This window comes from Hippopotamus amphibius, chromosome 9, assembly GCF_030028045.1.
Source record: "Hippopotamus amphibius kiboko isolate mHipAmp2 chromosome 9, mHipAmp2.hap2, whole genome shotgun sequence".
NCBI lineage: Eukaryota > Metazoa > Chordata > Mammalia > Artiodactyla > Hippopotamidae > Hippopotamus > Hippopotamus amphibius.
In genome coordinates, this window is record NC_080194.1 from 100,789,474 (window position 1) to 100,815,710 (window position 26,237).

Sequence of the window (26,237 nt, forward strand, 5' to 3'; positions counted from 1 at the left end):
AGGCTTGGCAGTCCAGGTCCTTCGCCCTTCTAGAGGTGCTGCTCTCTTCACCCAGGTATAGTGGATCCATGGGGTGACTCCTGTAACTTAAACAGCAGTAGGGGTTGCCAGGATGACCAAATGAGGGCCAGTCCAAACTGGCTGAAGTGGTTCCTTCCTCCAATCTTTTACCCATACCTCATCTCCTGGCTGAAAGGGATGAACCCAATTGCCCAAGGGAATGGGAGTCCTTTCTAAGGTTTCTCGAGTGATATGGCGAAGACCTTTCCCAGGGCCTGGAGGTGTCAAGACATCTCCAGGTCTGCTAGTTGTCAGGGATCTCCCTTGAGCTTCCCTATCACTGGTGGAGGTCTCCCATATAAGATCTCAAAGGGAGAAGAGCCTGAGGACCTTGTGGTGCATCGGGCTCAGAGCAAGGCTGGGGTAGCATGTTGACCCAAGGTAACTGGGCTCCTGACAGAGCTTAGCTAACATAGTCTTGAGGGTCCAATTCATGCGCTCGACTTTCCCTGAGCTTTGTGCCCTGTTTCTCCAGGATGGACCTCTGGCACTGGGGTGTATGCTAGCTGCAGGCTGGGCTGCTCCCGGGCACCCCATGCAAGGCCATGTAGCAGTCAGTGCACACATGATTGGAGCGGTTGTTGTCATAGACAAGGTGGGCCTGGAACTTGGAGCACTTCCCACCGACCACATGCCCGCAGGCCTTGCAGTGGTGCCTGCGGGTGGTGATGGAAGTGGAGGGCTCCTGGCAGTGCATGCACATGCTGACTTCCTCTTCTCGGATGGGCGTAGGTGCCCGCTTCCCAAGATCCATGTTCAGAGAGCTGGGGGTTGTGTCTTCATCTTTCCTATTTGTGGAGTTCAACAGTTTGAAGGTCTCTAGCATCTGTTCATGCATCAGGAGGGTAGAGTTGATGGCCTGGACACAGTCTTTCCTCTCCTCAGTCCTGGCTTGGAGCTCCAGGGAGCACTGCTTTCCTGACACCAGGAAGATCCGAGGCAGACTGAGGCTGGAGCTTTCCTTTAGCTCCATGCCACCTACATCGATGCGTGCCCGCATGGTAAACTTCTGGCCAAAGAGCCGCAGCCTGGGCACACAGTAAAGGAGACATCATTGAATAGTATGAGGGATTGGTCTTGAGTGGTCCCATTCTTTGCTGGCAGCTTAAGGATGTGGCCTTCTTTTATGAGCTCTTTGGTGGGGCTGACAATGTCAGGTTGCCACAGGCTTCTTCCTTCTGTACCTCATGGATGATCACTTTAAACTGGGTGGAGTGCTCTGTCCAGGTGTTGACCAGCTCCACAGCCCCATCAAAGCTTTTTACATGTTCGCCATACATCTTGAGGAAGGGTGCCAGCTTCTGTAGGATGTCTCCAATGTGTGGGGAATGGTCCCATTCCTCCATGCGCTTCTCCAGCTCAGGCAGCAGGAACTGCTGGTGGAAGCGATATATGGAGCAGATGTTAGAGAAGATGCCATGGATGGCATCGGCTGGGAAGGAACTGCGGTTCCGAACCTAGATGATCCCTACAGTCCTACCAACAACCATCAGCCCTCTAGCTCTAGTTCAGTCTGTGCCTAATTCAATCAAAATGTAGACTAAGTAACGACATTTTTCTAGACAGAGGAACATAAACAAAAGTGATGCTTGTAAAGGTGAAAATATGGAGTCCTCGGAAGCCTGCATCAGTGATACTGTTGCAGAAATTGGTCCGTCAAGAAACCAAGCACCACACTCAGAGGGTTGGAGAACTCAGGTTTATTAAGCCGGTGGCATCAGACACACTAACGCTCCAAAGTTCTGGACCCCGAGCTCAGGGTGAGCTTTACTTTTATAGGGGTCAGTGCACATGTTTACAGTTAGCATGGGAAGATTGGTTTCTTGGTTTACATAGCACGGAAGTTTCCAAACAGAAACTTACAAGAGCAGGTGCAGAACATTCCATTTTTAGCAAAACATCTTATGGTTACATTGGATTGCTAGGTCATCCTGTTTTTTTGTTTGTTTGTTTTTCTCGGTGCAGCAAGCATATTTTACAAAAGTAGAACAAGCATGGAGTAATTTTTAGCTGAGTGCAAGTTTCTAATTTTCCTCTTCAATCACCCCTCTTAATGCCCCTTAAATCTTATAAGGCATCATCCTCTCGATCTTCTAAGCCCAGGTGATGATAACCTCTTAAGGCTAGGAGGTGTGCAGTGGCCCTTCTATCCACAGTGCCATCAGCTAGGCTGGAAACTATCCTCATGAATAACGGCAAGAGGCAAGGTAAAAGGAGACAGGTCCCAAGGAGGAGTAGGACTAGTCCCACAAGAGTTTTGAATCCCCCTAGGTAAAAAAACCAACCCCCAAATGGCTCTCCAGGATTCCATCCCTTCCAAGTCTGGACTGGGACATGAGATATTTTAGTCATCTTGTCGGTTATTTCTTCTATAACCTTGCCCTTATCACCTATCTGTAGGCAGCAGTTAATGAGATTGAACTTCCCACAGACACCCCCCTCTGCAGCCAGTAAGTAATCTAGGGCCAGGCGATTCTGATAAATAGCATTACGCATCTTGGTTTGTTGTCCTGCCAACAAATTAAGAGCCTTGACCATTTCATTAGCAATGATTTCAACCACTGCTTGGAGCTGGATAATTCTGTTAAGCCCCAGGACCCATCTTCTGCCCAAGTGGCTGGCCTATAATATTGGATTATGTGCTCAGGAGGCCACTCATCATCTTTCCAGTTTCCAATATTTAGAGACCTGTGCTTCCTGGTGAGGCCTCTGCCTTCATAAACTGGGACCCCTAATGATTCACCTTGGGCTAAGGGAAGTAGGAGAAAGGAGGGGCGGATAGTCCCCAATATGCATGCCCCTGACCAATTGGCTGGCAAGACTGAATATGTGTTAGCCCCACAAATCCAATATAATCCTTCTGGAGTAGGCCATCGGCCTTCGGTGGACAAGTCATTCCATCTGGTCTTTAAATTGGGGAAGCTTGCTAGAGGGTGAGGATTAGGTCCTGTATAGTTTGGGCTTCCCCACCAGTCAGAAGCATGAGTAGTTGTATTATAGTGGTTTTGGTCTAGGCAAGTGAGGTTTGCTACTGGAATATTGAATAATGGGCCCCACCACACCAGGCAGTTCCTGCCATTTATGGAAGTCTTTAAACCAAACCCCGACCCTGGTTTTCTTGAATACCCCTGAGTTGTTGAAGGGTCTCCTGGGATCTAATTCTTTAGCTTCCCAGGGCCATGGTCTCTCATTATAGTTCCTCCACACACAGAGCAAGAAGTAATCATCAATGTCTGGGCTATGGTTTCTGCTAGGGCTGTGAATAGGTTTTTAGTTCTGACTGAAATAGGTGGAGGACCGCTTTCTATCTCTTCATAAAAAAAATGGAAGAGCTTGGGTGTAGAAGCCCAGAGTGGAACAGAAATACCCTGGAAACCCAACACAGCACCTGGGTCAATACCTCGCCCATTGATATAAATACCCATTTTGAGACCATTTTTCCATTTTGAGTCTCCAAGATTGAAAATAGTGAAATTGACAGGATTTCACATCCCTCGTTTGCAATGGGGAGCAACAGTTTCTTTTTGAAGGAGAGCTATCTTGCTTTGACTCTCCCAGGTTGCCCATGGGACACAACTCCAGTAAGGGCAACCATAGCAGGTGGATGGGGCTGGGGCCTGTTCACACATATATTTGTCATTGATTCTACACTCTTGTTCCCATGACAAGTCCCCACATTTTATAGTTGTCCAGGGGTTCTTGTTAATAGCAGCACACACATTAAAGTGTACGGACACCGGACATTCTAGATTTGCAATTTGTGTCCGATTGATCAGAAGCCCTCCTTCTTGGTGCCGAACCACTAGCCAGTCTTCGCTGGGGGTGGATTGGAAGTCAAAACAGATATAGTGTCCTGCTTGTTGACAAATAGAATAGGTCATTTTGTTATGTACACAGGTTCCTTGGACCTCCCCTTGGCAGGAGAAGTGAGTATGGTAAAGCAAGGTCCCAGTGACCCCCTGACCTGACCTAGTCATGCGGATGCATAGAGTATATGAGGGGTCTATTTTGCTTTCCAGTGTACTACAGCTCAGTAGGATATAAATCACTACTACACAAGACATTTGATCCCACTTAATAATTCCATTACCTTTGGGTAGATTATAGCCAAAATGACCCCTTGTGTTTAGCCTATAGAAAACATCAAGGCCAGTGGTGCAACCAGTCCCTACAAGGCAGGGTGTCATCATAACCCTGACTCTCAGATATCCCTCATCGAATTCCTCAAGCTTCCACTGTGCGTAGACCAGTCAGCCCTGGAGTGACTGGAGCAGGGCTGAAGATCTCAGAGAGGACTCAGTTGTCTCCATAGGAAGACCCGAAGTGGCTGGTTCGGATGAGGCTTGGCAGTCCAGGTCCTTCGCCCTTCTAGAGGTGCTGCTCTCTTCACCCAGGTATAGTGGATCCATGGGGTGACTCCTGTAACTTAAACAGCAGTAGGGGTTGCCAGGATGACCAAATGAGGGCCAGTCCAAACTGGCTGAAGTGGTTCCTTCCTCCAATCTTTTACCCATACCTCATCTCCTGGCTGAAAGGGATGAACCCAATTGCCCAAGGGAATGGGAGTCCTTTCTAAGGTTTCTCGAGTGATATGGCGAAGACCTTTCCCAGGGCCTGGAGGTGTCAAGACATCTCCAGGTCTGCTAGTTGTCAGGGATCTCCCTTGAGCTTCCCTATCACTGGTGGAGGTCTCCCATATAAGATCTCAAAGGGAGAAGAGCCTGAGGACCTTGTGGTGCATCGGGCTCAGAGCAAGGCTGGGGTAGCATGTTGACCCAAGGTAACTGGGCTCCTGACAGAGCTTAGCTAACATAGTCTTGAGGGTCCAATTCATGCGCTCGACTTTCCCTGAGCTTTGTGCCCTGTTTCTCCAGGATGGACCTCTGGCACTGGGGTGTATGCTAGCTGCAGGCTGGGCTGCTCCCGGGCACCCCATGCAAGGCCATGTAGCAGTCAGTGCACACATGATTGGAGCGGTTGTTGTCATAGACAAGGTGGGCCTGGAACTTGGAGCACTTCCCACCGACCACATGCCCGCAGGCCTTGCAGTGGTGCCTGCGGGTGGTGATGGAAGTGGAGGGCTCCTGGCAGTGCATGCACATGCTGACTTCCTCTTCTCGGATGGGCGTAGGTGCCCGCTTCCCAAGATCCATGTTCAGAGAGCTGGGGGTTGTGTCTTCATCTTTCCTATTTGTGGAGTTCAACAGTTTGAAGGTCTCTAGCATCTGTTCATGCATCAGGAGGGTAGAGTTGATGGCCTGGACACAGTCTTTCCTCTCCTCAGTCCTGGCTTGGAGCTCCAGGGAGCACTGCTTTCCTGACACCAGGAAGATCCGAGGCAGACTGAGGCTGGAGCTTTCCTTTAGCTCCATGCCACCTACATCGATGCGTGCCCGCATGGTAAACTTCTGGCCAAAGAGCCGCAGCCTGGGCACACAGTAAAGGAGACATCATTGAATAGTATGAGGGATTGGTCTTGAGTGGTCCCATTCTTTGCTGGCAGCTTAAGGATGTGGCCTTCTTTTATGAGCTCTTTGGTGGGGCTGACAATGTCAGGTTGCCACAGGCTTCTTCCTTCTGTACCTCATGGATGATCACTTTAAACTGGGTGGAGTGCTCTGTCCAGGTGTTGACCAGCTCCACAGCCCCATCAAAGCTTTTTACATGTTCGCCATACATCTTGAGGAAGGGTGCCAGCTTCTGTAGGATGTCTCCAATGTGTGGGGAATGGTCCCATTCCTCCATGCGCTTCTCCAGCTCAGGCAGCAGGAACTGCTGGTGGAAGCGATATATGGAGCAGATGTTAGAGAAGATGCCATGGACGGCATCGGCTGGGAAGGAACTGCGGTTCCGAACTTCTTCCAACAGCCAGGCACAGAACTCCTGATCCGGGAGATGGAGCCTGGAAACGTAGGCCTTCTCGGTTTGCAGGAGCTCATTGGCAATGTGGACCACCTTATGCTGCACAGTCAACTACACGGATTCCTGTCTCTCCATAGGGGGCACTGGGATTTCTCTGTCCTTCTCATCCTCCTCCTTGTTGTCCTCCTCCTCCAGGTCACTGTCAACCTCCTGGGAGCTGGGCCAGTGCGGGTCAGCCAAAGCAACAGGGACACTGGCCAGGGCAGGGGGCCCAAGACAGAGGCTGTGGCTAGCGGGGGGCATCATCACTGATGAAGCAGGTTTCCTCACTGTTGGATGGTGAGCTGATGCTGTCAATGTCACTGTTCCGATTGGGCACCTTCTCATTATCCCAGGGCCTGGGCAGGAGGCCTCTCCCTAGGGGAACTTGGGCACTGGTGGCTGCAGGGGTGGCTGTGGCAACATGGCTGGCTCTGTGGGACCTGGGCTGGGGCCAGGGGCTGGCCTATCTGAGGTGACAATCACAGGCTCTTTCAAATTTCTCAATCAGTGAGGATACTGCTGCAGAACTGGGGCTGGCCTCTGCCCTGGAGGCCAGGCCCTTGGCTACTCGGGGGTCTGCAGGCAGTGGGCATGATGGCAGGGGTGGAATGGGCTCAGGTGGTGGGGGCATCCGGGGCCTCTGCAGGTAGCTGGGCTTCAGAGGGACCTGTGGCTTTGGGCCCCATGCCCACTTCAGTGGTGAAGGATGCTGGCTGGGGGTTTCAGTGGGAGGGCCGGGGTCTGAGGGAAGTCTCTGGGGACCTTCTGGATGAGGATCAAGGCTCTGGCCAGGATCAAAGGACAAACTTTTAACCAGGATCCGGTTTCCCTGGTGCAGGCCAGGCTGGGGTTGCGAGCCCTCCAAGTGGTAGGAGAAATGCAGAGCCTGGTGGTGCTGTGGACTGGGGCTGCAGGGCAAAACCCAGGGGCCTGGAGCGACTCCCAGGCTGGCATCCAAGGATCCAGCAAACTGGGGATCCAAGGGGCTGCTGAGAGCTGAGCCTGGTACCCTGGGCACTGGCAGTCCGGGCTCTGAGGCTCCAGGGTCTGAGTTGGCATAGGACGGTGGCATGGCATGGGGGAGTTGGTAGTTGGGTGTTTGGTCTTGGAATGCCTGGCGCCCCCCAGGGCTCAGTGGCCATGCAGGGTCCAGGCCCGGGCGTGAGGCCCAGGCTCCCCGCTCAGCTCCAGCTCCTGGGGTGGAGGCGCAAGAGGGGGAGGCCCAGCGCCCGGCAGAGCAGCGGCCTCAGTCTCAGGGGGCAGGGCTGCCGGCTCAGCCCCACTACAGAGACTTGAGCCCCCGACTCAGGCCCAGGCCAGCAGCTGTGGCAGAGGCGGCAGTACCAGCAGCAGCCACGGTTACAGGCGCTGCAGTGCCAGGCATCGCCGGCCCGGGCCCCGCACAGGAAGTGGGTTCGGCAGGGCTGGGGGCCTGCTGGGGAGCGTTGTCTATGCTGCAGCTGCTAACTGAGGGTCAGGTGGTTGCACTCAGTGCGGGCCCTCTCATGAGCGGTGAGCCACTTCATTGGCCCTGGGGTGAGTGGTCAGTCTATTCTGAGTGTGGGGTCTCTTCTTTCTCCCCAAATGGGAATAGATCTGGGCTCTCCTGGCTGGTTGGGAAAGGTTCTTCTTCCTGCCACAGTGGAGGCTAGAGGGCAGAGGGGAGGAGAGAGGGAACGGGAGGGAGATACAAATCTGTCTGGCAAAGGGGGCAAGTCTTTTGGGGAAAACCTAATTTTTCAATAAGTCAGCTCAAAGAGTCAGCTGATGGAAGGGGAAAGTGAGCCTTAAAATTTTAAGAAAATAATCTTGGTGGAGGGCCCTAGGGCCAAAGGGCCATTTGGACATACACAATTTCTAAATCAAATCAGTAATCAATTGTCTCCCCCTCTTAACCCCGTCTATCCCGCCCTGTGTCAGTGTTGCAAAAACAAACAAGGGTGGGTGCTCCCTCAAAAGAGGAGACCATTCAGGTGCCTGCCTGGCCACATCCCTGTGGGGAACTTAGGTGCCTCTTAGCTTTGGCGGGCCAGTGTAAACTCCTGGCGTGGATCTGACTCACAGGGAGGGGCTGGGTCCCCCAGAGACAGACACCAGCCTGAGCCATATGAGGTCACCACAGAACCGCAGGTTAGGGCCCACTAGGACTCTGTAGCCATGAAGGCCATGGAGCTTCACAATCACCCTGGAACAAAGACAAACCAGGGCACTCACTCACACACACATTCACACCAGAGTTTATCACAGTGCCTCCCCTCTCTGGGAAGGTCCCTAACTGATGGTCTTCTTATGAAAGACCGTAGGAGGTGATCAAGCTCCTCTTCTGTCCAGAGATGGGACCTGACCAGGTTCAGTGCCCAGGGCCTTACCTGATCCTGGGGCCATTCCTGATGAGTTGGTCTGTCCCTCCAATGAGTCCAGTTGGGGCCCAGCCCTCCGGAGAGTCAGAGCACCAGTCCAAAAGAGAACCCAGAATACCATCAGGTGGCACACCTCCTCATTCGTCTCGGAGCTCCTTCGCTCCAACTCGGCCAAGCCACTGGTTCGGCAGCTCAAGGGGCTGGCATTGTTGGAATCTCACTGGGGCCTCCAGAAATGTTGCAGAAATTGGTCTGTCAAGAAACCAAGCACCACACTTGGAGGGCTGGAGAACTCAGGTTTATTAAGCCAGTGGCACCAGATGCACTAACGCTTCAAAGTTCTGGGCCCCGAGCTCAGGGTGAGCTTTACTTTTATAGGGGTCAGTGCACATGTTTATAGTTAGCATGGGAAGATTGGTTACTTGGTTTACAGAGCATGGAAGTTTCCAAACAGAATCTTACAAGAGCAGGTGCAGAACATTCCATTTTTAGCAAAACATCTTATGGTTACATTGGATTGCTAGGTCATCCTGGGTTTTTTTGTTGCTTTTTTTCTTTTTTGTTTTTCTCAGCACAGCAAGCATATTTTACAAAAGTAGAACAAGCATGGAGTTATTTTTAGCTGAATGCAAGTTTCTAATTTTCCTCTTCAATACAAGGCACAGGAGCTCTGGACTGTACTGAAAACCACAGTAAGAAATCAGGTTGGTCAAGTTGTATTTAAGAGCAGGACAGTGAAGAAAAAGATGACCAGTCAGGAAACCCAGCTGCTAGTCTTGCTGATATTTTGACTAGCTGTAAGATCTGGGGCCAGCACAACCTCTCTGAACATTTTCTATGTGCCTCATGTATAAAGTGAAATAGATGAATTACATGACAGCTGGGTCCCTCCACTTCTAGGACTCCATGTTGTTAATGAAATGGCCCCTCATTAAAGAAAATGAGAAATATTTTCTAACCATAAAATACAACATAAAAGGAGCAAAATTTACCCCCAATTTTTAAAAGAATCAAAGTCAATAAAAATAGTTTGTCAGAAAAGATTGAAATTCAATCCATTAAAATAATTGCTACCCATATTCCAAATTCAAAATAGATTGTTTTAGTCCATTATGAGCGCTTTTGAGAAATCTTACATTAACAACAATTTGGTCCTTTCCCTGAAAAATCCTGGTGGCTCATATTTCTGTTCTGTAAGAGCAATTAACATTCCTCTCAGTGGAAAAATGAACAACAACTTGGGGCCTTAAGTAACCAAGGAGTCTATTTTCATTTGAAAGACTACAAAAGACAAAAACCCAGGAGTTTGGGCAGAAGCTGGAAAATTGCAGAGATGTTGATTGTGTTTTTAAAACTCCAATTTCATTTTCAAGTGCATAATGTGCCCAGAAGCAAGACTCAATACAGCAACCTGCAGCAAATGTCCTTAATTACTTCTTTCCCAGCCTCCTTCAAACATTAGCAATCTAGAGGCTTTATCCACAAAACTAGCCAGAAAGCTCTCCAAATCATTTTCTACTCATTTACTTGAAAAGAGGCAGAAGTTACACTATGATATGACTCGCCTGAATAATTATTCAACAGAGTGAGGCTCTGACCTCTGAAATCCTAGGACCAATGGGATTTCAGAGGCAGCAATGAAACTGAAATTTTGTTTCCCTTGACATCTAAATGGCATGGTTTTCTCTGCTTCCCTTGTTTTATGCACTGAGATGGAGTACTTATGGCTTTCTATGTTCTGGGATGGTCCAAACATAAAACAGTCTTCCTTATTGCCTTCACTATTACAGACATATTTACCAGGCTATGTGTACCAATTTTTAGCCTGAAAAATTACATATCCTGAGGACTGGACCTACCATAATTTGTCCTCTGTGCATTCACATGCTCTTTCTTGCTCTAAATCCTTTTGTCCAGGCTGGTACCAATCAAATAGCCTTGGTATTTCTTAAAATACAATGTACAATGCCCAATACCCCAATTTGGTTTTGGTCAAAAGATTCCTTCAAATACTAATCAATAACACTCAAAAAAATAGAAGAATTTATTTTGCGTCTAGGAGTCAGTCTGAGATGTCTATAATGGGTATGAAAACACACATCTCATAAAGAGTTAAATAAATGTCCTAACAATGTCAAACACAGTGATGTGGGGAGAACAGAAGTGGGATGGACACAGGAATTCAAGATGAAGAAGAAAAAAAGAGAACAGAGTAATGCAATTTATCTTGGAGAGAAAGATGAAACCCTTTTACTATTTCACAAAAGATCATCTTAGGAAGAAGACCACCTATGGGGGAGAAAATCCAACCACAGTCTGCTGAGTTGTACTTGGCAGAAGCCAAGCAAGAAACTCACCTCGAGGGAACCCAGTACTCTCCTTGGGCAGATGCGGTGTGCTGGACACCTGCAGGAAGATGTCTGAGTGACTCACATTCACACATCTTCCCGCCACTGCCTCCTCTTCAGAAGCCAAAGAGGCAGTTCTGCAGCTGCAACATTCCCACCCCAAACTCCATGCAAATGCTCCCTTGCCCTATAGAGGGTGGGGCCAATTCAGTATAACAATGTAGCAGAAGCCACTTGACCTCTGCTTGAGGACTTCCCTCCTTCCCAGCACCCCCACCAAACTGCCCCATCCTGCCAGGACTCAGGGCAGGCAGGAGGTAATTATCAGAATGGCAGATGTGCCTCCCCTTCTGACTAACAGAGGCAACATTTTCACACTGGTGAGCAACAATAAGCAACAGGAGTAAGAGAGACAAAGAGACGGATTCTCTTTCTATAAATAAACATGGAAATCTGTTCTGGCACTGCAAAGTCATAAAGGTGCAATAGACACACCAGGGTCCCCTTTATTTATTAAGAAAGCCTTGGCATTATATAAGAATTATTTGATGCTGGAACAGAAGATTTTTCAATTTCGAGGCTCTTTTCAATGTAAGTTAGTGTTAACACTGGAACAATTCAGGAAGGTGTACCCTAGTCGAGAACATGGAAGAAGAAAAGCTTTCTAGGCCTCTTTATTTTGCATAAATAATATTTTCAGACCCACTCTATCAGTACCTTGATTATTTTAAAACTTCATGTAGAGTCCTCTGGTGTGCCAGTCTGGCCTACTCACACCTGGTATGCCTACCTCCATCTTTAGTTTTAAATCTGGCCAGAAAACAGCTCATGGTTTTGGTGAAGCCACAATTGTCAGAGCTGGTCATTATCAACTTGGCCTTGCCAATTATGCTAGATCTGCAGAGCCTCTGGCAGCCCCATCTACCAGCTTTTTCTACTCTTTTTACTTCCTCTTTCCTTCTCTTTTTCCTTCCTTTTTATATATTTTATTTGTAAAGTTTCTTATACATAAATACACATTTAAAATTAAAAGCACAAGTCTATCATATCATGCATGTTGTGTTTTGTTTTGTTTTGCAGCCTTGCTCCCCTTCTGCCTTATGGCTTCACCCAAACCATGTCCTCTTTCCCCAAACAGAAATCTTCTCGTGAAAACCAAACATGTGTCCTTCCATATTTTTCCCTGTGCTCATATAATACTATACAAGTACACACATGTACCTGTTGTAAACATATACAAATGTAAGAGATGTGGCATTGTTTGTTTTACAAAAAGTGGAACTATATTTTAAACACTTTTCTGCATCTTGCTTTTCTCACTACAAACCACATCATGGAAATCTCTCCAATTCAAGCACTGGAGTTATAGGTTTATTTTTTGGTTTGGGTTTTGCTTTTTAAATACCTGTACAAGATATCATGCATGGGTGAAAATACAATAATTGTTAAAACCACTCCCTTCCCGATAGAATTCACCTTGTTTTCCATGTGTGAATTTGCATTAGTCAGGGTTATCCAAATAAACAAAACCAATAGAATGCATATAGAGAGAGAATCCATATATATTATAAGGAACTGGTTTATGTACTAATGGAAGCTCAGGAGTCCTAAATCTGCAGTCAGGAAATTAGAGACCAGGGAGAATCAGTGGTATAAATTCCAGTCCAAAAACCAGTGGGCTTAAGACCCAAGAAGAGCAGATGTTTAAGTTCAAGAGTGAAAGCAGAAGAAGACTAATGTTACAATTCAAGCAAGTCAAGCAGGAGAACTTCCCTCTTACTCTCAGGAAGGTCAGGCTTTTTCTTCTATTTGCCTTCAACTGATTGGATGAGGCCCACCCACACTGGGGAGAGCAGTCTGCTTTACTCAGCATACTGATTCAAATGTTAATCTCTTCCAGGAGATTGACCAAGGTGACGGAGTAGAAAGATCCTGAGCTCACCTCCTTTAATGAGCACAGCAAAATCATAATTATTTGCAGAATAACCATCAATGAAAGATACCAAAACCTACCAGAAAAGGTCTTCTGCAACTAAAGACATAAAGAAGAGACCACAGCTAGATGGGTGGGAGGGGAAGACTTGCAATATTATCAAATCCCATACCCCCCAGGTGGTGATCCGAAAACTGGAGAATAATTACTGTATCACAGAAGTTCTCCCACAGGCATGAGAGTTCTGAGGCCCACCTTGGGCTTCCCAGGCCAGGGGTCCTTCTCTGGAAAGACAAACTCCCAGGGGATATGGTTTGGAAGGCCAGCGGGGCTTATTTTGGGGAGTCCCAAAAGACTGATGTAAATAGAGACTTCACTCTTAATGGGCACACACAAAATCTTACATGCTCCAAAATCTTACCCAGGGCAAAAGCAGCAATTTGATAAAAGCCTGGGTCAGACCCACCTGCTGGTTTGGGAGAGTGTCCCACAGAGGCAAGGGGCAGCTGCAGCTCACCCTCAGGACACAGACACTGGTGGCAGCCATTTGGGGAGCTAATTCTACTGTGTGGACACTGGTACTGAAAGGTGCCATTGTAAAATCCTCCCTCTAGCTCATTAGAGCCAAGAAATGGTCCCTCTCAATAGCCTGTAGACACCAAAGGTGGAAAACTCAGGCCAAGCAACTAACTGGGCAAGGTCACAGCCCATCCATCAGCACACAGGCTGCCTAAAGATTTTTTGAGCCCACAGCCACATCTAGACACACACCTAGACATGGCCCTGCACAGCAGAGGGCCATGACCCAGCTCCACCCACCAGTAGGCAGGCACTGGCCCTGCCCTCCAGGAAGCCTGCTCTAATGTCTGGACCAGCCTCATCCATCAGTGGGCAAAACACCAGACAGGAGAAAACCACTATCCTGCAGTCTGCAGACCCAGCCTACACACAGCAAGCCAGACCCTGCCCTGGGACCAGCTGGGCCCTAGCCCTGCCCAGTAGCAGGACAACACAAGTTTCAGGAAACCTTGGACCCCAGACCCAACTGTGTCAGGAAAAAGTCCCACCCCACCAGAGATCTGACACAAGCTCTGGGATTCCTGGCCCCTGCAGCCAGACTCCAGAACAGGACTCTGCCTGCCAGTAGTCCAGCACTAACTCCAGGCCCTGGCTTCACCCACCAGTGTGTAGGCAACAGCCCTGGAATCTTCTAGACCCTGACTCCACCTACCAATGAGCCAGCATTAGCCCAGGGTCCCCTGGGGGTCTAGAGTCAGCCTTGTGATTAGGCCCCACCAACCAGCAGCCAGAAGCCTCTGCACAAGGCAAGACCTGTCACCAACTAGACAGGGGTCCTACCAAGCCTACCAGACTGCCCACATAGCCCACCACAAGAGAAGGACACATGCACCCCTCTTAGGGGGAACCTCTAGAGCATATAGCTTGGGTGATGAGATGGGAGTGCACTGCTGGGATGCATAGAACATCTCCTACAGAAGGCCACTTCTCCAAGGTTGGGAAACATAACTAACCTACCAGGTATGTAAAAACACAAACAGCAACCAAGGCAAAATGAGGTGGCAGAGGAATATGTTCCAGACAAAGGAACAAGATAAAACCACAGAAGAAGAACTAAGTAAAGTAAGATACACAACCTACCTGAGAAATAGTTCAGAATAATGACCATAAAGATGATCAAAGAACTCTGGAGAAGAATGGATGCACAGAGCTAGAAGTTAAAAGTTTTTAACAAAGAGTTAGAAAATATAATGAAAGACCAAACAGAGATGAAGAATACAAAAACTGAAATGAAAAATATACTAGAAGGAATCAGTGGTAGACTAAATGACACAGAGGAATGGATCAGCAAGTTGGAAGACAGTAGTGGAAATTACTGCCACTGAACAGAAAAAAAAAAAAGAATGAAATGAAATAAGGACAGTTTGAGACCTCTAGAACAACATCAAGTGCACTAATATTCACATTATAGAGGTCCCAGAAGAAGATAGAAGTAAAAAGGCTGAGAACATATGTGAAGAAAAAATAGTTGAAAAGCTCCCTAAACTGGGAAAGGAAACAGTCACCCAAGTCCAGGAAATGCAGAGAGTCCCATGTAGGATTAACTCAAAGAGGAAAACACCAAGACACACTGTAATTAAAATGACAAAAACTAAAGAATATTAAAATCAGCAAGGGAAAAGCAACAAATAACATACACGGGAACTCCCATAAGGTTATATGCTGATTTTTCAGCAGAAACTGCATGCCAGAAGAGAGTGGCAGGATATATTTAAAGTGATGGAAGAGAAAAACCTATAACCAAGAATGTTCTACCCAGCAAGGCTCTCATTTAGATTTGATGGAAAGATCAAAAGTTTTACAAACAAGCAAAAGCTGAAAGAGTTCAGCACCACTAAACCAGCTTTGCAACAAAAGTTAAAGAAAATTCTCTAGGCAAAAAAGAAAAGGCCACAACTAGAAATAAGAAATTTACAAAAGGAAAAAGCTCAACAGTAAAGGCAAACATACAGTAAAGACAGGAAATCATCCATGCACAAAGGTGGTAGGAAGGTTAAATACAAAAGTAGTCAAATAATCTATATCCACAGTAAGCAGTTAAGGGATACACAAAACAATTAAATGCAAAATATTATATCTAAAATAGTAATCATGGACTTCCTGGTGGTGCAGTGGTTAAGAATCCACCTGCCAACGCAGGGGACATGGGTTCGATCCCTGGTCTGGGAAGATCCCACATGCCAAGAAGCAACTAAGCCCATGCACCACAACTACTGAGCCCGCATGCTTCAATTACTGAAGCCTGCTCGCCTAGAGCCTCTGCTCCACAACAAGAGAAGCCATCGCACTGAGAAGCTCACGCACCACAACGAAGAGTAGCCCCCACACACCATAACTAGAGGAAGCCCACGTGCAGCAGCAAAGACCCAATGCAGCCAAAAAAACCAAAAAAAAAAAAAAAAAGACAGTAATCATGAAGGGAGGAGAATATAAATGCAAGATTGGTGAATGCATTTGAAAGAGATCAGCAACTTAAGACAGTCATGCATATATAGATTGCTATAGAAAAACCTCACAGTAAACACAAACCAAAAATCTATAATAGCTATTCACACAAAAAAAGAAAAATGAATCCAAACATAAAACTAAAGATAGTCATGAAATCACAAGAGAGAATAAAAGAAGAAAGAGGGGGGAAAGACCTACAAAAACAGCCTCAAAACAATTAACAAAATGGCAATAAAAACATACATATCAATAAGGTAAATGGACTAAATACACTAATCAGAAGACACAGAGTGGTGGAATGGATGCAAAAACAAGACCCGTATGTTTGCTGCCTGCAAGAGACTCACTTCAGATCTAAATACACACACAGAAAAAGTGAGGGATGGAAAAAGTTATGAGGGTTCCCTTTTCTCCACATCCTCGCCAACATTTGTTGTGTTCCTTTTTATGGTGGCCATTCTGATAAGTGTGAGGTGATAATTCACTGTGGTTTTCGTTTGCATTTCCCTAACGATTAGCAACATTGAGCATCTCTTTGAGTGCCTCTTAACCATCGGTATGTCGCCTTTGGAGAAAAGTCAGTTCAAGTGTTCTGCCCATATTTTAATTGAATTGTTTGCTTTTTTGATGTTGAGTTATATGAGTTGTTTATATATTTTATTAACTGCTTATCAGGCACATTTGCAAATATTTTGTCCGGTTGCTTAGGTTGTCTTTTCACTTTGTCAATGGTTTCCTTTGCTGGGCAGAAGCAAAGGTTTCATTAGGCCTCATTTGTTTATTTTTGCTTTTATTTCCTTTGCTTTAGGATACTGATTCCCCAAAGTATTAATACAATTTATGTCAAAGAGTGTTCTGCTTACGCTTTCCTCTAGGAATTTTTATGCTTTCTGGTCTTACATTTATGTATTTAATTCCTTTTTGAGTGCATTTTTGTATAAGGTGTTAGAGAATGTTCTAGTTTCATTCTTTTACATGTAGTTTTCCCAGCACCACTTACTGAAGGGAGTATCTTTTCTCCATTGTGTATTCTTGCCTCCTTTGTCATAGAATAATTGGCCATAAGTGTGTGGATTTATTTCTGGGCTCTCTATCCTGTTCCACTGATCTATGCATCTGCTTTTGTGCCAGTACCATGCTGTTTTGATTACTGTATCTTTGTAGTATAGTCTGAAGTCAGGGCACATAATTCCTTCAGCTGTGTTCTTCTTTCTCAAGATTGTTTTGGCTATTTGGGGGTCTTTGTGTTTCCATACAAATTTTAAAATTATTTGTTCTAGTTCTGTGAAAAAATGGCATTGCTAATTTGGGGAACGGTTGCATTTTTTATTGCGGTAAAACACACAATTTACCATTTTAAACATTTTTAAATTTACAATTCAGTGGCATTAAGTATATAAACACTGTTGTACATAAACACTACCCATCTGCAGAATTTTTCATCATCCCAAATTGAAACTCTGTATCCATTAAACTGTAGCTTCCCATTCCCCACTTCTCACAGACCCTGGCAGCCACCATTCTACTTTCTGTCTCATGTAAGTGGAATCATATAATATTTATCCTCTTGTGTCTGGTTTATTTCACTTAGCATAACGTCTTTCAAGGTTTATCCATGGTATCAGAATTTAATTTGTTTTTAAGGTTGGATAATTTTCCATTGTACGTATACACTGCATTTTGTTTATTAATTTATACATTGATGAACATTTGAGTTGTTTCCACTTTTTGCCTGTTGTGAATAATGTTGTTATGAACGTTGGTGTACAAATATATGTTCGAGTCCCTGCTTTCACTTCTTTTGTGTATATACCCAGAAGCAAAATCACTGGATCATATGGTAATTCTATGCTTAATTCTTTGAAGAACTGCCACACCATTTCCCACAACAGTTACATCACTTTATGTTCCCACCAGCAACGCACAGAAATTCCAATTTCTCCATATCCTTGTCAATGTTTGTTTTCTGTTTTACAATAAGCCATTTTAAATGGGTGTGTGAAGTATCTCATTGAGAATTTCATTTGTATTTCCCTAATTATTCATGATGCTGAGCATCTTTTCTTGTGCTTATTGGCCATTTATACATCTTTTTGAAGAAATATCTACTCAAATCCTTTGCCCATTTTTCCATTGGTTGTATATACCCAATTTGGTTTTTGTTGTTGAATTTTAGGAGTTCTTCATATATTCTGGTTATTAATCAGAATTATCAGATATAGGATTTGAAAATATTTTCTCCCATTCTGTAGGTTGACTTTTCACTCTGTGAATAGTGTCAATTGATGCATACATTTTTAATTTTGATGAAGTCCTAATTTATCTATTTTTTCTATTGTTGCCTGTGCTTTTGGTGTCATATCTGAGAAATTAATGCCAAATCCAATGTCAAGAAGCTTTCTCTCTATTTTTTTTTTTTCAGTTGGGGTATAGTTAATCCACAAGGCTGTGTTAGTTTCAGGTGTATAGCAAAGTGTATCAGTTATATATATACATAATTCACTCTTTTTTAGATTCTTTCCCCATATAGGTCATTACAAAGTATTGAGTAGAGTTCCCTGTGCTATACAGTAGGTCCTTATTAGTTACCTATTTTATATATAGTAGTGTGTGTATGTCAATCTCAGGCCATTGGTATTTTGATAGGGTTGGCATTGAGTCTGCAGATTGCCTTGGGTAGTATGTTGTTTTAATAATATTAATTCTTCTAATATAAGAATATAGTATATCTTTCCATCTGCTTGTGTCATCGGTGTCTTACAGTTTTCCAAGTATAGGTCTTTTACCTCCTTAACTTTATTTTGAGGTAATTTATTTTTGATGCAATGCTAAATGGGATTGTTTCCTTAATTTCTCTTATTTATTTATTCATTTATTTATTTATTTATTATGTATTTATTGGCTGCATTGAGTCTTCATTGCTGCACAAGGGCTTTCTCTAGTTTCAGCAAGCAAGGGCTACTCTTTGTTGCAGTGCATGGGCTCCTCATTGTGGTGGTTTCTCTTGTTAGGGAGCACAGGCTCTAGGTGCACAGGCTTCAATAGTTCTGGTGTGCAGGGTCAGTGGCTGTGGCATATGGACACTAGAACACTTGGGCTTCAGTAGTTGCAGCACATGGGTGCAGTAGTTGTGGCACACAAGCTTAGTTGCTCTGCAGCATGTGGGATCTTCTGGAACAGGGATCAAACCCATGTCCCCTGCATTGGCAGGCAGATTCTTAACCACTGCACCACTAGGGAAGTCCACTTAAGTTCTCTTTCTGAGAGTTCCTTGTTAGTGTATAGAAATGCAACAGATTTCTCTATATTAATTTTGTATCCTGCAACTTTACCAAATTCATTGTTCAGTTCTGGTAGTTTTCCGGTGGCCTCTTTAGGATTTTCTGTGTAAAGTAATACAGTGATAGTTTTATTCCTTTTGTTCCAGTTTGGGTTCCTTTTATTTCTTTTTCTTGTCTGATCACTCTGGCTAGAACTTCCAAAGCCATGTTGAATAAAAGTGGTGAGAGTGGTCTTTGTTCCTGATTTTGGAGGAAATGCTTTCAACTTTTCACTGTTGAGTGTGATACTAGCTGTGGGTTTGTCATATATGGCCTTTATTATGTTGAGGTATATTCCGTGTACACCCACTTTCTGGAGAGCTTTTATCATAAATGGATGTTGAATTTTGTCAACATGCTGGGCCACAAAACAAGCCTTGGTAAATTTAAGAAAATTTAAGTCCTATAAAGCATCTTTTTTCCTATGGCTATCATGTAGTTGTTTTTATTTCATTATGTTTGGTGAAATCTTTTTTTTTTCTTTCTTTTTTTTTTTACAGCTTGATGGTTCCTAATTTTGGTTAAGATCTCCCTTGCCACCAGATTGTCCATACAAAATCTCTTTTTTTTTTTTTTGGCAAGATTTGCATTATTGTGTGCATACGAAAGTGATCCAATTTTGCTTTCCTCTAGTTACGGAACCAGGAACCCCAAGACCATATTATTAAATCGAGCCTTTCATTGCTGAATTAAAGTGCCATTTCTGGAATACACTAAATTCTCACATAAATCAATCTCAGTATCTGGATTATCTATTCTGTTCCACTAATCTCTTTGCCTACCCTGTGCAAGTAATATGTTGATGCAGTCTCATTGTCTTAAAAGTGGGTGATGACATCTATTGAGGAAAGTCTTTCCTCCATTTTTCTTTTTACATAAAATGTATTCTTCTATATAAACTGTCAGGTGTATTTTGTCTAATTCCCAAGACAAAAACTCTCTCTTGGAATACTGATAGGAATTCCTAAAATTTGTATAAGAATTTGTATGAATTTTGAAGAAATTATCTTTATTGTAGTGGAATTTTTCCTTTGAAAAAAGAAAGCTTTTCCAAATATTCAGTGATCATGTGTCCCTCAGTAAAGTTTTACAGTTTTCTTCATATAGGTTCTTCATATTTTTAAATATACTTAATTATAAATATGTCATAGTATTTAAAGCTACTATAAATTAATTTTTCCATTTCTGACTGCTTACGTGAAGAAAAAGACACGTTTTAATATTTGTATATGTATCTTATTATAACTACCTTACAAAATTATCTTACTAACTTGAGTAGTTTTTAAAATATCTATCTATTTGGAGTTTTAAAGGTTAAGAAAAAGCATATCACCAGTAAAAAGAAATAATTTTAGTATCAGCTTTTTCTTTTCATGACTTATTTCATTCACTAGAAACTTCAACATGATGATATATAATGATGGTGGAGATAGTCCTTTTTAGTTTCTGATTTTAACAGAAGTAGATGCAGTGTTTTACCACTGAGGATAAAATTTGCTGGTGAGTTTTAGTGTATTCATTGTGTTTAGTGTTTTTATTTTATCTAGGTTGCATGCTTCTATTTCCATATTACTTATCTTTCTTTTATAAGAATTTTATAAGCTGCATTTTCTATTAATATAGTAGTAGTACTTTCCCTTTTAATTTGCAGATGTAAGGAGTTATAGTGGTAGATATCTTATTTCCACCTATTCTTGCAATCCTAAAATAAATCTAAGACATAGTGTAGTATTCTTTTAAAACTTCACTAGATTCCATTTGCTATTTATTTTATTTTAATTTTTGCATCAATATTTATTCTAAATTAGTTTATACTTTTAAATTTCCAATTATACCCCCTTTATTAGAGTTGAGTATTAAAATTAGGTTGACTCCATTAAGCGAATTCAAACAATTTTCACATTTTTCTATGGTCTAGAAGAGTTTAAATGACATTGCAACTATCTTTCTTTAAAAATTAGATAAATCTGGAGTATGAAGCCATTTAGTCTTGGGGCCTGTTTTCACTGGGAATTCTTTTGTCAGGTCTTGGTCCTTCCTTGGTTCTTTACACTGCTGCATCTTTCAGAATCTATAGACAGAAAGAGCCAGGTTCTTTGCTCAATACTGTTTCCTTTCCACTTCACCTTCTTCTGGGTTAGTTCATTTGCTGTCTGTTTTGAGTCCTTTTCAAGTATTTTGCTGAGAATAGGGACTGTGCGTGAAATACTCTAGAATACTACATACCTCTTTTTTTTTTTTTTCTTTTTTTTTTTTTTTTTTTTTGGTTTGTTTGGTTGGTTTTTTCTTTGTTTTTGTTTGGGTTTTTGTTTGGGTTGTTTGTTTTGTGGCACCATGAGGCATGCAGGATATGAGTTCCCTGACCAGGGATAGAACCCGTGCCCCCTGCATGGGGAATTTGGTGTTTTAACCACTGGACCACCAGGGGAATCCCAGAGTATATCTTCAAAGGTGAATGATATCTTGGCTAGGGATAGGATTCTTACATTTTGTATTTCTATAGATTTTGTTCCAGTATCCTTTGGCTTCTATTCCTTCATAAGTAACATTTTTTCTTGTCTAAAAACTTAACAGGATTTTCTCTTTATCCTTAGAGTTTAGGAAATTTTTTTACTAAAAAATTATTTATTTATTTCTTTATTTATTGGTTATTTGTTGCTACACACGGGCTTTCTCTAGTTGCAGTGAGTGGGGTTTACTCTTCCTTGTGGTGTGTGGGCTTCTCATTGTGGTGGCTTCTCTTGTTGCAGAACATGGGCTCTAGGCTCATGGGCTTCAGTAGTTGTAGCTCAAGGGCTCAACAGTTGCAGCTCACAGGCTCTAGAGTGTAGATTCAGTAGAGTGTAGACTTGCATGGGTTTAGTTGCTCTGTGGCATGTGAGATTCTCCTGGACCAGGGATCGGACCCATGTCCCCTGCATTGGCAGGCAGATTCTCAACCACTGCATCACCAGGGAAGTCCCACAACTTAGGAATTTTTACCACAATATACTGGGTCTCACTTTTGTCATTAATCTGACCTGGAACTTGTTTTGTCCCTTCAATATACACTGTCAGGTCTTTCCAAAATTTTCTTTTAATATATGTTTAATTATTGCCTCTTCTCACCCATCCCTTTTTTTCTTCTATAAATCTTATTACATGCAAGTTAGGTGTCCTGGTTTTATCCTCCCAGTTTCCTTTTTTTTCTTATGATTTTCAACTCCTTGTGATTTTACTTCTCGTGCTTTGGCCTTCCAAACCACCAATGTAGGTCTCAATATGGTTACGTCCCCTACACACAAAGGAGTTCTGTTCTGAGAGCGCATTTGTAAGTCCAATTTTTTCATAAGTCCAACTAACACAGTTGGCTATGTAGCACTGTACTGTAATAGGTTTGTAATACTTTCACAAAAATAATACATGAAAAACAAACACAAAAAAGAAAACATTTTTAATCTTACAGTACAGTACCTTGAAAAGTACAGCAGTACAGTACAACAGCTGGCATCCAGGGGCTGGCATTGAGTGAATAGACAAGAAGACTTACTGACTGAAGGAGGGAGACGAGGTGGGAGATGGTAGAGCTGAAGGGTCATCAGCAATAGGAGACGGAGGGCAAGCTGTAATTTCACTCATGCCTGACACCGATGGCATAGGTTCTGGTTCCTTGCTGGATTCATTCTATCTACCCTCGGGCTTCCTAGGTGGCACAGTGGTTAAGAATCCACCTGCCAGTGCAGGGGACATGGGTTCAATCCCTGCTTCAGGAAGATCCCACGTGCCATGGAGCAACTAAGCCCATGTGCCACAACTATTAAGCCTGCACTTTAGAGCCCATGAGCCACAACTATTGAGCCCGTGTGCCACAACTACTGAAGCCCACATGCCTAGAGCCTGTGCTCCACAACAAGAGATGCCACAGTGATGAGGAGCCCACACACCACAATGAAGAGTAGCTCCTGCTTGCTGCAACTAGAGAAAGCCCATATGCAACAACAAAGACCCAACACAACCAATAAATTAATTAATTAATTTAAAATTTTCTATCTACCCTCTTGAAAAAAAGATCCAGTGATGTCTGGGTAGTAGCTCTTTTTTTCTCATCATAGATGACGGTAGCACTGGATTGCATTCTGAATGGCTGCTGCAACATTCATGTACCGTTCTATGTTCGGGTCCTGTGCCTCAGGACCTCCTCAAATAAAGTGCCTTCTCAAATAAAGAAAATTCCCTGCATCGTGAATCTCTTCAGTTCTTCAGTTAGTTCTTCTTCCTCTTGTCTCTCTTCATCCTTTCTCTGGGCCTCCAGTTCCACCAGGTCTTCATTAGTAAGCTCCTCGTGTTGCACAGCAAGGAGTACAGTGAAGTCATCCTCTTGCAGCTCTAGCTACAGTTTCTCACTGAGGGTCACTAAGTTGCTGAAGACCTCTTTGGACTCCTCATCCACCTTCTCAAATCCACGAAAATCATAAACAAACTTCGGGCAAAGCTTCTTCCAAACCCCATTCATGGTGATGGCCGTAACCTCACGCTGAGCAAAGCCAATGTTTTTTATGGCCTTGTAGATGCTATAGTCCTTCCAAAATTGTCTCAGGGTTGTTCCTGATTCATCATTCACCTTTACTACCTGATGAAAAGTATGACATAAGTAATATTTCTCGAAACTCACTGTGACTCCCTGGTCCATAGGTTGGATGAGTGATGTAGTATCCAGTGGCAGAGGCACTACTTTGACGTTGGGATGAAAGTCATCCAAGAATGGGGGGTGGCCCGGAGCACTGTTGAGTGGCACAAGAATGTAGAATGGGTTGTCCTTCTCCAAGCAACATTTCTCTACCTCAGGATAGAGTGGTGGAAAAACTAGTCCTCGAAATGGCCTGTGTAACCCAGGCTTTGGGGTTACTCTTCCACACAGCAGGAAGAATGCCCTTGGCTATGTTTTTAAGGGCTCTTGGATTCTCTGGATGATAAACTAAGAGAAGCTTCAGCTTCATATCGCCGGGAGCATTGCCACCAGACAACAGAGTTAGTCTATCCTTTGCTGCTTTATAGCCTGGCATCAGCTTTTCCTCCTTACTGATGTAACTTCAGTCTGGCATCCTCTTCCAGTACAGTCCTGTCTCATCCACATTAACAACCTGCCCAGGTAAATTCGCACCTTCATCAATAATTTCTCAAAGCATTTCAGGAAACTCCCAGGCAGCTATCATATCTGCACTTGCTGCCTCACCACTTACTTTTATATTTTGAAGGTTGGTTGGCTCTAGCCTTGAACTGATGAAACCAGCCATGGCTGACATTAAAAGATGAGATCTCTGATTCTTTGCATGTTTCATTGAGTCTTCATAAAGGCTCTTATCTTTCTCCCAAATCATCATTGAGCTGCGCGGGACTCGACGCTAGTGCTGACCCTGCATCCACTCACTGAGGAGTCTCTCTGTCTCCTCCATCACTTCCCACACTTCCTCAGTAGGACTGTCGATGTCGATCAGCAGAGCAGACGTCACACGTTCCATGATCTTGTCCTTGTTCTTTAGAATCGTGCTGATGGTCGAACCATTCATGTTATAAGAACAAGCGATGTCTACCATCTTTTTGCCTTGCTCCACTCTCTCATTTATTTTCACTTTGTTTCCATTGTTATCACTAGGCGCTTCTCAGCAGTACCAGCTACATCTCCATTGCTTTTACGCTTGCTTCCAGACATCCTGGGCTTGAGTTAAAGATACTGTACTACTGTATACAGTACTACACAGTAAAGTGCACAAAAGTATAACCACTTGTAGAGGATGCATGCACATGACAATGTACTCCAAACATGTGAACTAACTTACGTGATTGGACGTGCGAACACATGTTCTCATGTTTGACAGTTCACAACTTGAAGGTCTGTATGTAGGGAACTTACTGTAGTACCATTAACTCTTTCAGTTATACCTATTGAATTGATTCATGAAGATTTTTTTCCACTAGATATTCCTTTTGTATTGCACTTAAATCTCTTCAGATTCTCTTTATTATATCTCTGCCTACTTCCTCCAGCAGCTCCATTTTGCTAAGATTGTAGTCTGTTAGTTTCACTCACCTTTCTCTCTCTAGCTGCTGGGATCTCTCACCTGCATGTTCTTTTTCTCTGTTGGCTCAGTGGGGTTGAGTCTGGTTGGTGGTGGACAGGAAATGGTCTCTTCCTCCAAGGCTGGCAGTATAAAAGCAGGTCCTGCTGAGGCTGCAGAAGGAAATTACCCAGCATCCCATCAGCTTCAGTAGAGAGATGCCTTCGGCCTACCCATTCAGCTCTTTCTTGGCCTCTGAGGCACCAGGAGGATGAGAATTACCCACAGGCTGATGTCATTCTTTCTCCTTAGAGTACTGAGACCTCACTGGGCCAAGCCCTTTATAGGACAAAGCACTTTCCAATCTCCACAGAATTCTGATGGTTGTCTCAGAATTCTTGCCAAACCTGGGTCTAGTTCTGACATAAAATGCCTGTCAGTTCTCCCCTTCTGCCAGCCTCCAGCCCCATCTGAACTGAGCACTCATTGACTCCAGCTACCATTTGGTCCCAGGGATGCAGATAAATTGGAATTGGGAGTGGGATGAAATTAAGCCACATACAGGTTAATAAAACACAAAGACCTAAAAAATACTTCCTATGTGTCTCCCCCTCCCCTCAACCTAGTTCCAACTAGAAAATCACGAGTGCCTGCTACACAGGCCTGCTGGGGCGGGGAGGGAGGGGGGGAGGAGCAATCCAGTTTCAGAAACACTTTAAATGATATTTTTCTTCATTTCTGCAAGGCTTGCCCTGATTCTGTTGAGGCCCACAGCATGTGGGTCAATTCTTATGTTCACCACTGTGTTCATTAAATACAGGAAACTGGGCCGAGAGGTGGATCCAAGGCAAGGAGATACTCCCTCCCGCCAGGTCCCTCTTGGTCTTCATTTAATTCAGCTAGAGTGCCAAGAAAACTAAATATTGCGAAGCAACAATCCTTGTGTGAACACTAAGGAAATGAAGAAAAATATCCCTGGCTCAAGCTCTAATAAAACGGAGCTATTGAAAAGGCTGAGAATTTATGGCAAATTCCCCTCTGCAGAGCCAAATGACCATTCAGTGCCTCTGTTCCCTTTTACCAGTGATTGAAGTATGTATGTGAAGCCTGGAGAGACTCGGAACCTCAGCCCAGCTCACTCCAAATCAAGCACATGGGGAAATCACGGGAGTCAAAGGCCTTGTGAGGATGGATGGGTGGCGAGATAAAGCAGGGATGGGCCAGCGCCAGGCAGCGTCCACCTGGTCCCA

The 26,237-nt window shown here is 44.1% G+C and overlaps 1 pseudogene; it reads right to left on the reverse strand.

The window, feature by feature from the left end:
- Positions 1-463: 463 nt before the first annotated feature.
- LOC130860985 (FYVE, RhoGEF and PH domain-containing protein 1-like) lies at positions 464-24,498 on the reverse strand (annotated as a pseudogene).
- Positions 24,499-26,237: the final 1,739 nt, after the last annotated feature.